This window comes from Mus pahari, chromosome 11 (genome assembly GCF_900095145.1).
Source record: "Mus pahari chromosome 11, PAHARI_EIJ_v1.1, whole genome shotgun sequence".
NCBI classification, from domain to species: Eukaryota; Metazoa; Chordata; class Mammalia; order Rodentia; family Muridae; genus Mus; species Mus pahari.
The window spans coordinates 45,619,878-45,632,538 of record NC_034600.1 but is presented as its reverse complement, the minus strand read 5'-3'; positions in this window follow the sequence as shown (position 1 = coordinate 45,632,538).

The window sequence follows — 12,661 nt, the reverse complement described above, 5'->3', positions numbered from 1 at the left end:
GAGAGAGAGAGAGAGAGAGAGAGAGAGAGAGAGAGAGAGAGAGAGAGAGAGAGAGAGAGAGAGCACAGCTTTCAGAGGAGGTTCTTTTCCTTTACCAAGTGGCTTTCTGTGACTGAACCCAGGCCATTGGGTTTCAAGGCTTGGCAGCAAACACCTTTACCTGATGAGCATTTTACAAGCCCATAGAAATGCTTCCTGTTGACAAAGCAGGAAGTAAAACACTACTGCATTAGTTTATCGACAAAAATAAGTAGAAAACACCATATGGAATTTAAAAAAAAAAACTCAATTTATTTGACTATCTCCAGATTCCTACCAATCTAGCAATAATAATATCAGAAACTGCGTTATCTTAAATATTCCTTTGAGACTGCAACAAAAAATAATTCTCCAGGAAAACTGTATACATATATGCAAAATTGCCTAATGTTTTACTTTTAGTTAAAAGACCATTAGAAGAACTAATTGCTATCTGGAATGCTGGTTGAAATTCCCTACACTTCTGAATGTAACCATGTTTAAATAGAAATTTAATACTGGCTTCTGGCTTGAAATCATTCAGTGGCTTGCAATTACAGAGGAGTAAACTTCACAGCACTTAGTATCATGTTTTAACAAAATCACCTTTCCTGATTGCTCTGCTCTTTCCAGATTAACACATCAGCATGATTTAGTCATCACAGGTCATCCATGGGCTGTGTTGCTGCCTATATCGAAGGCTTTGGTTGTCAACAGCCTTCAATGCAGAATAACTTGAGGGAGATTTTTTAAAATAATTCCAACACTTTATACTGCAGCTCCAATGACGCTATTAGTTTGGCTTGTGGATATTCCAAATATGAATATTTTTTAAGAACCTCCTGGATGCTTCCAAAAGACCTTCTACACTCCTGAGATGAGCCCCAGGATTGGTTCTCCCACACCAAGTGGCTAGCCATGAGATCATATATATGTATATTGAATTGAGCAGGTTATATTTATGTGTTTGTGTTAAAACTCAGACACAAGAACAAAAACAAGGAAAGAGTCCATGAATATGAGAAAGAACAAAAGGAATGCATGTAAAGTGTTGGAAGGAGGGAAGCAAAGAGAAAGGAGGAATGATGTAATAATATAATTTCAAAAGCAGTATTTAAAAAAATAATGGATATTGTGCATTATCAACTAAATGGCGCTTTATAATGCTATAATTCACCTATACCCCTGTGGGCTATGTTACATAAACATTTTGTAACTTAGTAGGTATTTAAAAATAAATAAGTAAAGGTCAAATCTCAAAGCAGCTTTGTTGAGAAGTAAAACTAAAATTGAGGTCCCAGGAGAATAATTCTTTCTGGACCACCAGGGGATAGTCACCTGGATAGCTTACACTCTCTCTCATCTTCTCTGTTCTCTTACATCCCTGCTGAGTACAAGTAAGCTGGTGTTAAACTAAGCATTGTTTATGGAATAAAAGAATCTTCCTGCCACATTTCTTTCTTCTTCTTCTTCTTCTTCTTCTTCTTCTTCTTCTTCTTCTTCTTCTTCTTCTTCTTCTTCTTCTTCTTCTTCTTCTTCTTTTTAGTGTTTTATAGAGAACCTATTTATTTTCATTTTATTTTATTTTATTTTATTTTTATTAGATATTTTCTTTATTTACTTTTCAAATGCTGTCCCGAAAGTTCCCTATACCCTCCNATTTATTTTCATTTTATTTTATTTTATTTTATTTTTATTAGATATTTTCTTTATTTACTTTTCAAATGCTGTCCCGAAAGTTCCCTATACCCTCCACCCGCCCCTGCTCCCCTACCCACCCACTCCCACTTCATGGCCCTGGCATTCCCCTGTACCGGCTGCCACATTTCTTGAATGCCTCTAGATAAGTATTCACTTGCTTAGATGAAAAATGAAAGAATTTTATAAATACTTCTCTTCCTTCATGGTACAAAAACACCTCAAGTAAGATGTATTATTTAAATGAATCGGGATATAAAACTGTAAGTCTGCAAACACACAAAAAATAATAGCCTCATTTGCATTTCTAAAAATCATGAAATGAACAAGGAAATTAAGGAAATTAACTAGTGATGACTGGAAATATAGGTGATAATATCATGACTACCATATAACAAGTATCACAAGTAATCATTCCTAAAGAACACAACTGGATTCCACTGACATATGCCATACAGTGCACATCTCACCTTTTTGATGTATGATTAATTTGTGGTAGTTATATCAATATTTAACACACAGATGCTAAAAATTTACTATGCTCAACAGTATTATTTCAGTGAAATGTCAAAACATTGTGTTAATTCGGTGATGTGCATAATAATTTTCACACCTAGCTCTGAGCTTTTCCTATTTCCTCTATGTGTTAAACAACGCAAACATTATCAATCATAAGGTTTGGTAGAGAGTGAAAGTAGTATAGCCAGGCACTGTTCGAAAATGACAAGAAGAATGGCCAGTAAAAAAGTCAGTGTCACTGTCAGCTATTAGTAAACTCCTGAATGTATCAGAAAGCTGAGGATTGGGATGGGTATGAAACTAAGCGTCTTCAGAACATCTCATTTGCTGGCAATCTACATCAGCCACAAGGCCTGTACCCATCCCCAGTGCACTGACTTGGGGAGATTCAAGCATGGTACTGAATGTTGTTTCCCACTGGACCCTCTGAGTATGTTGCCTGGAAGAGCCTGACACATGTATCCACATTATTCTTGCAATCCTGGTGTCCAGATTTCATTTCATTTCTTTTCTTTTTCCATGGAACTTTTGAGATGTTGCCTTATGTAGAGATGTTTTATACAAATTACAGGCCACTTTGATCCATAAAGATACAGCAGTGTAAGTGTTCATTTTCTTGAGGGAAGTCTGGGTTTCTAAAGGGAATTTGGAAGCCTACTATGGACCTCACACCACTGGAGCTGTGAGGCTTTTCCTTCTCCGAGACTGGAACACATGTAATAGCAAAATGACTTAATAGCAGAAAATCACATTACCTTAGAAAAGACAATTTTAACTATCTCAAACCTGGCTAACTCGTGTAGCTGTCAATAATTGCTCTTGTAAGGGTAGCTACTTTACTTATTTCAAGAGAGACATCTTTGGCCTGTTACTTCTCCATAGTAGAGGTGATGAGATAATTCGATGGATTAGCTGTTATTGTTAGATAATTATGGTCACAGAAGCCATAATGGATATCACACTCAACACCTAGGTAGCTGGATGGTATGACGTAAGTATCCCATGTCCATAAGTGACTCTGTGTTTGGAAAATGGATATGCTCCCAGCTAAATTAGCACTGAAAGACATTACGACCATTATGGATCAATTCCTCTGCTTTCAGTGGCCAAAGAGGTCACACGGACTGAAAGGGAGAAGAACTTGGTAAAGCCTGGCCCATCACCATGTTCTTACTCAAAGTTGAAGAAGATTAATTGAATCGATGACTTTGGAGGAGTACACTCTCCACTCAGATGTACTCAAATGTCATAATTTCACTTTTTGAAAAAAAGAGAGCCTCAGATGAAGATTATATTTCTGAGGTAATTGGCTTCTGCCATAGTTGGAAAAGTTATTCTCCTATTTCTTCTATTGCTACAACTTCTATGTGTTTATGTAAAGAAATATCAGAAGGCAAGGAATCTTTAAGTCGTTATAAATGAATTCAGCAAATGTAGAGGCACAGGTTTGCCATGCTAAATTATATTTCTCAATCAATATCAAGAAGTCAAAGTAACTTTTCCAAGAATAGCATATGTGTTAAAGAGAGACAGAGCAATATCTGCATCCATACCTGCTTCTGATGTCTGGTTTTAGGAAAAGTACATGACACTTATTCATTGATCCAGTTACTTATTCATTCAACGTGATTCACGTTATTTCCTCTCAGGACGGTCATGTGGCACTTTGACAGAATGGTGTTGAATGGAGGAACAGTCTAGGGATTCCTGGAGGAGGCTACCCTTACTGTTTTGCTCTCTTGGATCCTTGAAGATAGCATCCTCTAAAACTCTCTTCTAATGTGCTTTCTGATTTCAGATCAGAACACACTTTTCTAGTGGCTTGTCCTCCCTTTCCCCCAGACACTTTTCTGTATCCCTTGTAAGGAAACGCCAGCCAGCTGGAACAGAGGGCTGTGGGGCAACAAGTGCAGCTGGGAATTTCTAGTCCACAGGTGTCCGTTCTCATGTCTGATAGCGTGCCAAAATAAAAAGCTGGATTTGTTGAGGGGCTCCCCACAGTTGTTTCACAGAAAGACAATGATCCGCTGGCACTAATAGTAACAATCCCCCTCTCCAAATCGGACTTATCCCTTGAGTTAGAGCCACAGCCCCCTTTCCTTATGAGGATTGAACTAGTATCAAGTTCTAAGTTCTCCGGCCTTCTCACAAGTGGGTGGCAGACAGTCAGGGCAGGAATTAGATGGATGCAGGTGGCACCACCTGCTAGACATGCTTTTAGTGTTTCCTGTTTCATTATTGCTGCATCATTCTTTCTTTCCTTGCCAATAACCATGGTACCATTTGTTTGAGCTTAAAGTCTGTTCCAAGTTCTGATTTGGGATAAAAAGAACATGAAAGGGATTTTTTTTCCTCCCTTCAGAAAATGGAACAAGTCCAAGAGAAAGTAATTGTTGTGTTTGTGTTACATACTAAAAATAATTTTAAAATTTCCACAGGGTAATTTAATTAGGTAAACTATAAATTCGTGATCAAATAGATGATAGGAGATATTATTGATGATTCAGCAAGAAATACATTTGGAGTAGATGAATATAAAAATCAGTAAGTTATCTCCCTAAATAGCATTTATAAATGCAACAGTCAAATATAAACATTCTTCATTATTAAAGATGAATATGTGGCCCATGTGTAGTTACTGTGACTGGTATCTGAAGCACATTCCTTTCACATTATGTACTATATTATTTTGTTTTTCCCAACTAAAAGAAATGCATGGATAATTATTTTCAGGACTTCTCAGAGAAGGTGTGGTTTAACTTTGTTTAAAGAGATGACAGAATAATACCTATCCAACAAGCAAAAGATGAGAGAGTTCAACAAAACTATTTTTTAAGATGTGTTCAAGCATCCTTAAGGTCAAATGCATTGATTGGAAGAGCCTCTGAAGTGATACTGCCCTCTTATGATATCCAAGGTTCCAAATGGAGCCCAAGGTAAAGCCACTGAAGCTATCTTTTCACTTTTGTTTTTAATTAGTCAGAATCTTTATGATGACACTTTGATATCTAATTGGCTTTCATGTAATTCTAGAAAGTCTTTCTTTCTCTAGAAATTCTTTCTAGAAAGAATTTCTTTCTTTACTTCTTCCCTGACCAAGTTAGAATTGAGTAGAGAGTTGTTCAGTTTCCTTGAGTATGTGGGGTTTCTGTTGTTTTTGTTCATATTGAAGTCTAGCCTTAGTCTGTGGTGATCTGAGGGGAATGCATGGGATTTTTTCAATTTTCTTGTATCTATTGAAGCTTGTTTTGTGTCTGATTATATGGTCAATTTTGAAAAAGGTTCCATGAGGTGCTGAAAAGAAAGTATATTCTCATGTTTTGGGGGTGAAATGTTCTGTAGGTAACTGTTAAATCCATTTGGCTCATTAACTTCTGTTAGTTTCACTGTTTTTCAGTTTAGTTTCTGTTTCAATGTCCTGTGTGTTGATGAGAGTAGGGTGTTGAAGTCTCCTACTATCATTGTGTGATGTTCAACGTGTGTGTTGAGCTTGAGTAAAGTTTCTTTTACGAACATGGGTACCTGTATTGGCTAGTTTTGTGTCAACTTGACACAGCTGGAGTTATCACAGAGAAAGGAGCTTCAGTTGGGGAAATGCCTCCACGAGATCCAGCTGTAAGGCATTTTCTCAATTAGTGATCAAGGGGGGAGGTCCCCTTGTGGGTGGTGCCATCTCTGGGCTGGTAGTCTTAGTTCTATAAGAAAGCAGGCTGAGCAAGCCAGGGAGGCAAGCCAGTAAAGAACATCACTCCATGGCTTCTGCATCAGCTCCTGCTTCCTGATCTGCTTGATGTCCAGTCCTGACTTCCTTGGTGATGAACAGCAATATGGAAGTGTAAGCTGAATAAACCCTTTCCTCCCCCAAATTCTTCTTGGTTATGATGTTTGTGCAGGAATAGAAATCCTGACTAAGACAGTGTACCCTTGCATTTGAGGCACAGGTGTTCAGAATTGAGATACCATCTCGGTGGATGTTTCCTTTGATGAGTATGAAGTGCCCTTTCCCATCTCATTTGATAACTTTTGGTTGAAAGTTCATTTTATTGGATATTAGAATAACTACTCCACCTTATTTCTTGAAACCATTTACTTGGAAAACTTTTTTCCAGCCTTTGACTCTGAGGTAGCCTTTTACTTCTAATTGATGTGTGCTTCTTCTATAAAGCAAAATGGTCGATCCTGCTTATGTATCCAGTCTATTAGATCATTGATGTTAAGAGATATTAAAAACCAGTGAATGTTGTTTCCTGTAGCTTTTGTTGTTGGAAGTAGTATTATGTGTGTGTTGTTTTCTTGGGTTTCTTGTAAGATGATTAATTTCTTATGTTTTTTGGGTATAGGTACCCTTCTTGCTTTGGAATTTTCTTTCTAGTATCCTCTATAGAGCTAGACTGGTAGAAAAATATTGTTTAATTTTTTTATCATAAAATATCTTGGTTTCTCTATCTATGATGATTAAGAGTTTTGCTGGCTATAGTAGCCTGGGCTGGCATTTGTGTTCTCTTAGGGTCTGTAAGACATCTGTCCAGGATATTTGAGCCTTTATAATCTCTGTTGAGAAGTCAGGTGTAATTCTGATATGTAAGCCTTTATATGTTACTTGGCTTTTTTCCTTACAGTTTTTAATATATTCTTCCTTTGTTCTGTGCGTGTAGTGTTTTGATTATTATGTGACAGGCTGATTTTCTTTTCCTCTGCAATCTATTTGGTGTTCTGTAGGCTTCTTGTACATTTATGGCAAATTCTTTCTTTATATTAGGGAAGTTTAATCCTATGATTTTGTTGAAGATGCTTCTGGATCTTTGAACTGGGATTCTTCAATCTCTTCTATTCCTATTATTCTTGTTTGGACTTTCCATTGTGTCCTGGATTTCCTGGATGTTTTGGGTTAGGAGCTTTTTACATTTTGCATTTTCTTTGACTGTTATGTCAATGTTTTCTATAGTATCTTCTGTACCTCTTCTATCTCTTGTATTCTGTTGATGATGCTTGCATCTGTAGCTCCTGATCTCTTTCCTAGGTTTGCCATCTCCGGGTTGTCTCCATTTGTGATTTCTTTACTGTTTCTATTTCCATTTTTAGGTCTTGGACGATTTTTGTTCAATTTCTTCACCTGCTTGATTGTGGTTTCCTCTATTTCTTTAAGGGATTTATTTGTTTCCTCTTTAAGGGTTTCTATTTGTTTGCCTGTGTTTTCCTGTATTTCTTTAAGTAGTTATTTATATCCTCTTTTAAGCCTCTTTTATCTTCATGAGTTGGGTTTTTAGGTCAACATCTTGCTTTGTGTTAGGGTATGCATGGCTTGCTATGGTAGGAGAACTAGGTTCTAATGCTGCCAGATTACATTGGCTTCTCTTGTTTATGCTCTTGTGTTTGCCTCTTTGCCATCTGGTTATTTTTGGTGTTAACTAGCCTGGGTGTCTCTGACTGGAGCCTGCAGAGCTCTGTGACCTGGATTAGCAGGGGCCTTCTGGGAGGCAGCCTGTGCTGTTTCTGGTTGGGGGTGTGGCTCCTCTGTCCCTAGTTAGAGCAGGCCTCTTGTGTCCCTGAGTTAGAGCAGTCCTCCTGTGACCTGGTTATGACAGACCTCCTGGGAGACAAAGAAATCCACCCCTGTGGAGGTGCAGGCTGGAAGGGAGATGGAGTTCTTGCAGAGGTGTGGGCTCTGTGGGGGTCCCAGCTGGGGCAGTTATTTGGCCAGGGGTCTCACCTGTGTTCCTGGTTGATCTCCTAGGAGACCTGCAGACTATGGGGTGGGTAAAGAGGCAGACAAGCAGACAGATCTGCTCCAGGAAGGGTTCAGGTGACCTTTCTTCCCTTATGGCATTCAGGGCACTTTCAAGTGCTGATATGCAGGTAGGAAGCTGTCAGCTCTGTTCCAACTTGGTATCTGTTTTTTGGATCCAAATTATGTGCTGCCTTAACCAACAGGGTCTTATCAATTTATTCTGGTTGGCAGTTACTATAGTATTTTGGGAGCTCCACCATCAACAACTCACAGGAACTGATAATATTGCTTCATAACTTCAAGGTGATATGTGTTTTCTGTTCTCATATTCAGATACTCTGGCTATTATGTCCAATACTTTAATGAAAAGAAGTCATTAGAACAGACATTCTATTCATGTTCTGTCTTAAAAGAAGTAATATTAGCTTTTTTCCCCATTGAATATGTTAGCCTTTGGGTTTCCATTTGCAAACTTTAATATGGAAATGCACTTTCCTTATCCTCCTTTTGTTATTATCTTTATGAACACATGTGAAATTGTTGTCAGATTCATTTTCTCAGCCTGTTAATGTGATCATGGGATTATTTTACCATGAATTCTGTTAACACAGAATATTTCATTGACTGATTCTTCAATGTTAACTATTTTCTTTCTTTTTTTTTTTTTTTTTTTTGACTGATTTTACTGGTTAAACAGTTAACTACTGACATTTTCTAGTTTAAAAATACTTAAGTTATTATTTCCACCCCAAAACTACACACAGTGTATTCAGACATTTTTATTTCTTAGTGAGTATATTTTGTGGAATGAGTGTTACCAGGAATATATTCTTATATTTACAGGTTATAATTTTTAGCACAAAATTAATCATAATGATCTCTTATTTTCTTCAAAATTTCAGAGGAGCATGTTTTAATATCACTTGTTTCATTGAGGTATATTTTTCTTAATTAACCTAAGAAGGTTTTAACCATTGCAAAAATATAACTAGTTTTGTGTTTCCCTGATATTTTTCCCTATGATTTTTTTATTGCTTTTCCCTTCCTTCTCTATTTTCCTCTTGTCCTTTGTTCATTTTTTCTTTTTTATTAATTAAGTTATTTATTTATTTAGCATCCCTGATTGCAGCTTCCCCTCCACCTTCTCTTCCCAGCCCCTCCCTCTTAACTCAACTCCCCACTCCTAGCATCCTGCCTCCTCCCATCTCAGAAAATGGGAGGCCTCCCATGGATACTAAGCCACCTTGGCAAAGTTTCAGGAAGACTAGGCATTAGAGGAAGGAGATCCAAAGGCCTTGAATGTTGTCAGAGAGACCCTCTGCTTTTGCTTTAGAAGTCTCACAGTAAGACTCAGCTGTACAACTGTTACGTGTGTGCAGAGAGACTAAGTCCCTCCCATGGGTGCTCTCAGGTTGGAAGTTCTCATTCTCTATGAATGCCTATGGGCCCAGGAGAGTTGATACTGTAGGTTTTCTTATGGTGTCCTTGAACCCTCTGGCTTCTTCAGTCCTTCCTTCCGGTCTTCCATAAGATTCTCCAAGCTCTACCTAATGTTTGGCTGTACATCTCTGCATCAGTTTCTATCAGTTGTTGGGTGAAGCCTCTAATGACAGGTAATTTGGGGGGCAGGGCATCTCTGTGACAAACAAGAAACTTAGGACAATGGAAACTCCCCGAAATCTATGAGGGCGTAGCTAAGATTCCTAAGAATGGGGCATATGAAACCTGAACTACCCATCCCCTGTAACCAGGCAAGACTTCCAATAGAGGAATTGGGACGCCAATCCAGTCACAAAACCTTAGACCCACAATTTGTCCTGCCTACAAGACATGCAGGGGTAAAAGTTGGAGCAGAATTTTAGGGCAGAACCAACCAATAACTGACCCAGGTTGAGTTCCATACCATTAGCAGTTAATGACACTATTAATGATATTGTGCTATACTGTAGATATGAGCCTAGCAAAACTGTCATCAGAGAGATTTCCTCTTGTTTTTATTTTTTTAACAGTCACTTAAGTGAAACACACACACACACACACACACACACAATGCCGAACCCCACAATGATCCAGTTGTGTCCCAGTTAAAAATATTCTGATTGACCAATTACTGAAAAATCTCCCTGACTGTTTAAGGAAAGTTGGTTTTCAAAAGCCAAGAGAATACAACATTGTATCAAACATTGTATGTTAAAGGAAGCAACTACAGAAAGCTTTTATTTGATCAACGAAATCAGTGCCTTTTAATTCAAAACAAACCCCCCACATATCCCAACTATTGTCAACACTTTCAAAACCAGCGTAGCAAACTCGATTTTAATTAGAATGCTATTATTTTCACACTAGTAAATCAAAATCCAAGATCTTCACCTAAGTCACTCCATTTCATGAGAATCATTAATCTTCCACTACTGGGTCTTCAGGATTCAGACCTCTGGCAAAGTCCCTTGGTTTGTCAGCAGCGTCTCTTCTCTTCCCTTTCTTTACCAGGTTTTTGAACATTAAGAAATGTTTTAATGGACAGTCTAAATTTTCTGCTGGTCTCAAATATTACCAGCATCTGGGAACTCCTTCCACTTGTGGAAACAATCCACCTTCTCGTTTATTACACACCAGTCCAGTACTTTTTGTACCACTAATTCTTCAGGCTCTGATCCTTCAACTTTCTTCTCTCAATTAACCCATTTTCTCTCTAATTATCAATTTCTATTTTTAATGCATTGTGCTTAGAAGAAAGGCTTTAATCTTAGTTAACATATGTTGTGTAAATTGATATATGGGTCCTGAGACCCTCATATATGCTATTATTATTGGCATATTGTACATACATCTGTTAGTTAACTATGTATATATTAAAATATATAATGATAAAATTTTAAATAATAACTATATTACATATTCCCATACATGTAAATAAACATCACACACACACACACACACACACACACCACATAGCCTCTGTTTTCTTACTGATGCTTATCTAGATATTTTCCTCATTGTTGAAAGTGGGTTATTGAAACCTTTTCTATTATTTTAACACCTTTTTCCATTCTGTCAATCTTTACTTGATAAAGCTAAATGTTTTGATGCGCATATATAATGGTAATTTTTATGTTATCATAGTGAGTTTACTAGCTTATACTTACATAATGTCCCTTAATTCTTTGACAGTTTTTGGTATGAAGTGTATTTTATTTGATACAAATATGGCCAACTTTGATCTCTTAGTAATCGTTCTTTCTGTGTAACTTTTGTTCTTCAACTTTTAGTTTGATACATTTCAAAATCAAATTTGAGATGCCTGTGCACAGCACTTCTACTTAATGCATGAAAACATTCTATGACATTTTTTGTTAGGAGTTTATTTACCCATAAATTAAATATTGGTAAAGACTTACTATTGCCATTTGTTTATTGCTTTTTGTCCACCTTTTTCACCCTTTGAATATTCTTTTCCTTTTATGGTAACTTCCTGTATACATTGTTCCTTTATGCTGACGTGATTTGATTTTTTTTCTCACTTGCTCCTCTATATGTTATATATTCTTATAGTTACCATGGGGCTTATGTAAATAGAACATGATTGTACCCAAATATTCTAAACTGATGATATCAATCACATACACATACTCTATGCTTTTCAGTCGTTTCTCACACAGTTTATATGATTAATGTGAGAATTCATGTTATTTATTGTTAATTTCACATTTTTGTCTCTAATTCCATATTATAATTAAACATAGATAGGTAGGTAGATAGATAGATAGATAGATAGATAGATAGATAGATAGATAGATAGACCAGCATTTCTACTTAACCATAACCTGTTTTGTCTCGATTCACTGCTCTGAAAGAATTTATACTTTCTTAAAATTTCTCCTCAGTATTATTTTTGTCAGCTTCAAACACTTTGCATATCTTGAGCATTCTTTGGAAGGCAGATCTAGTAGCAATAATTTCTGTAAGATCTTGTGAACTCATAAAGGTCTTTATTCCACTTTAAAGTATACTCTTGCTAGGCACAGTGTCCTCTGTGAGTAGGTTTTTCTTTTGTGCACATATACTACATTTTGCTACTGTCCTCTGGCTTACAAATGCTCCTTAGAAAAATCTGATGATTGTCTTACATGGTTCCTAAAAAGGGGACAAATCACTTTTCTTTTGTTACTTTAAGTTGTCTAGATCCCTCTGACTTCCAGTTGCTTAATTGTGTGTTTAGATTTGTGGTTTTCTCTGTTTGAACCCTGCCGGTTTCTTGAATTTTTATATGAAATTCCTTGTTGTTATTGCCAGGCAGGGATCCAAAGCTGGCCTCCAGTATTGACACTGTGAACATCCCTCAATAAATGGAGAATCCTGGAACACACCTTCACAGTAACAGGTACATACCTGCTCCCAAATGGGAGGGCTCTCTTCCAGTGTTTATCTAGACCTGGAGAGTGGCTGACAAAGGTAAAATAAGAATGTTCTTCTGTCTCAGTGTAGCCATTTTCAAGAACTGTTAAATTAATGCCTCTGTTTTGAAATGAGTTCTGAGAGTCTCTGAGTACTCCTGACAGTCTTCTCTCCATATTTTCTTATGTTTATTCTGTAAATAACAAATGAGATGCTCAAATTTGCCAGTTATGTTAAAATAACTATGGCATTCCTTACAGTTCCCAACACAAATACAGCATCTCTGTCACTATTGCAAGTTAG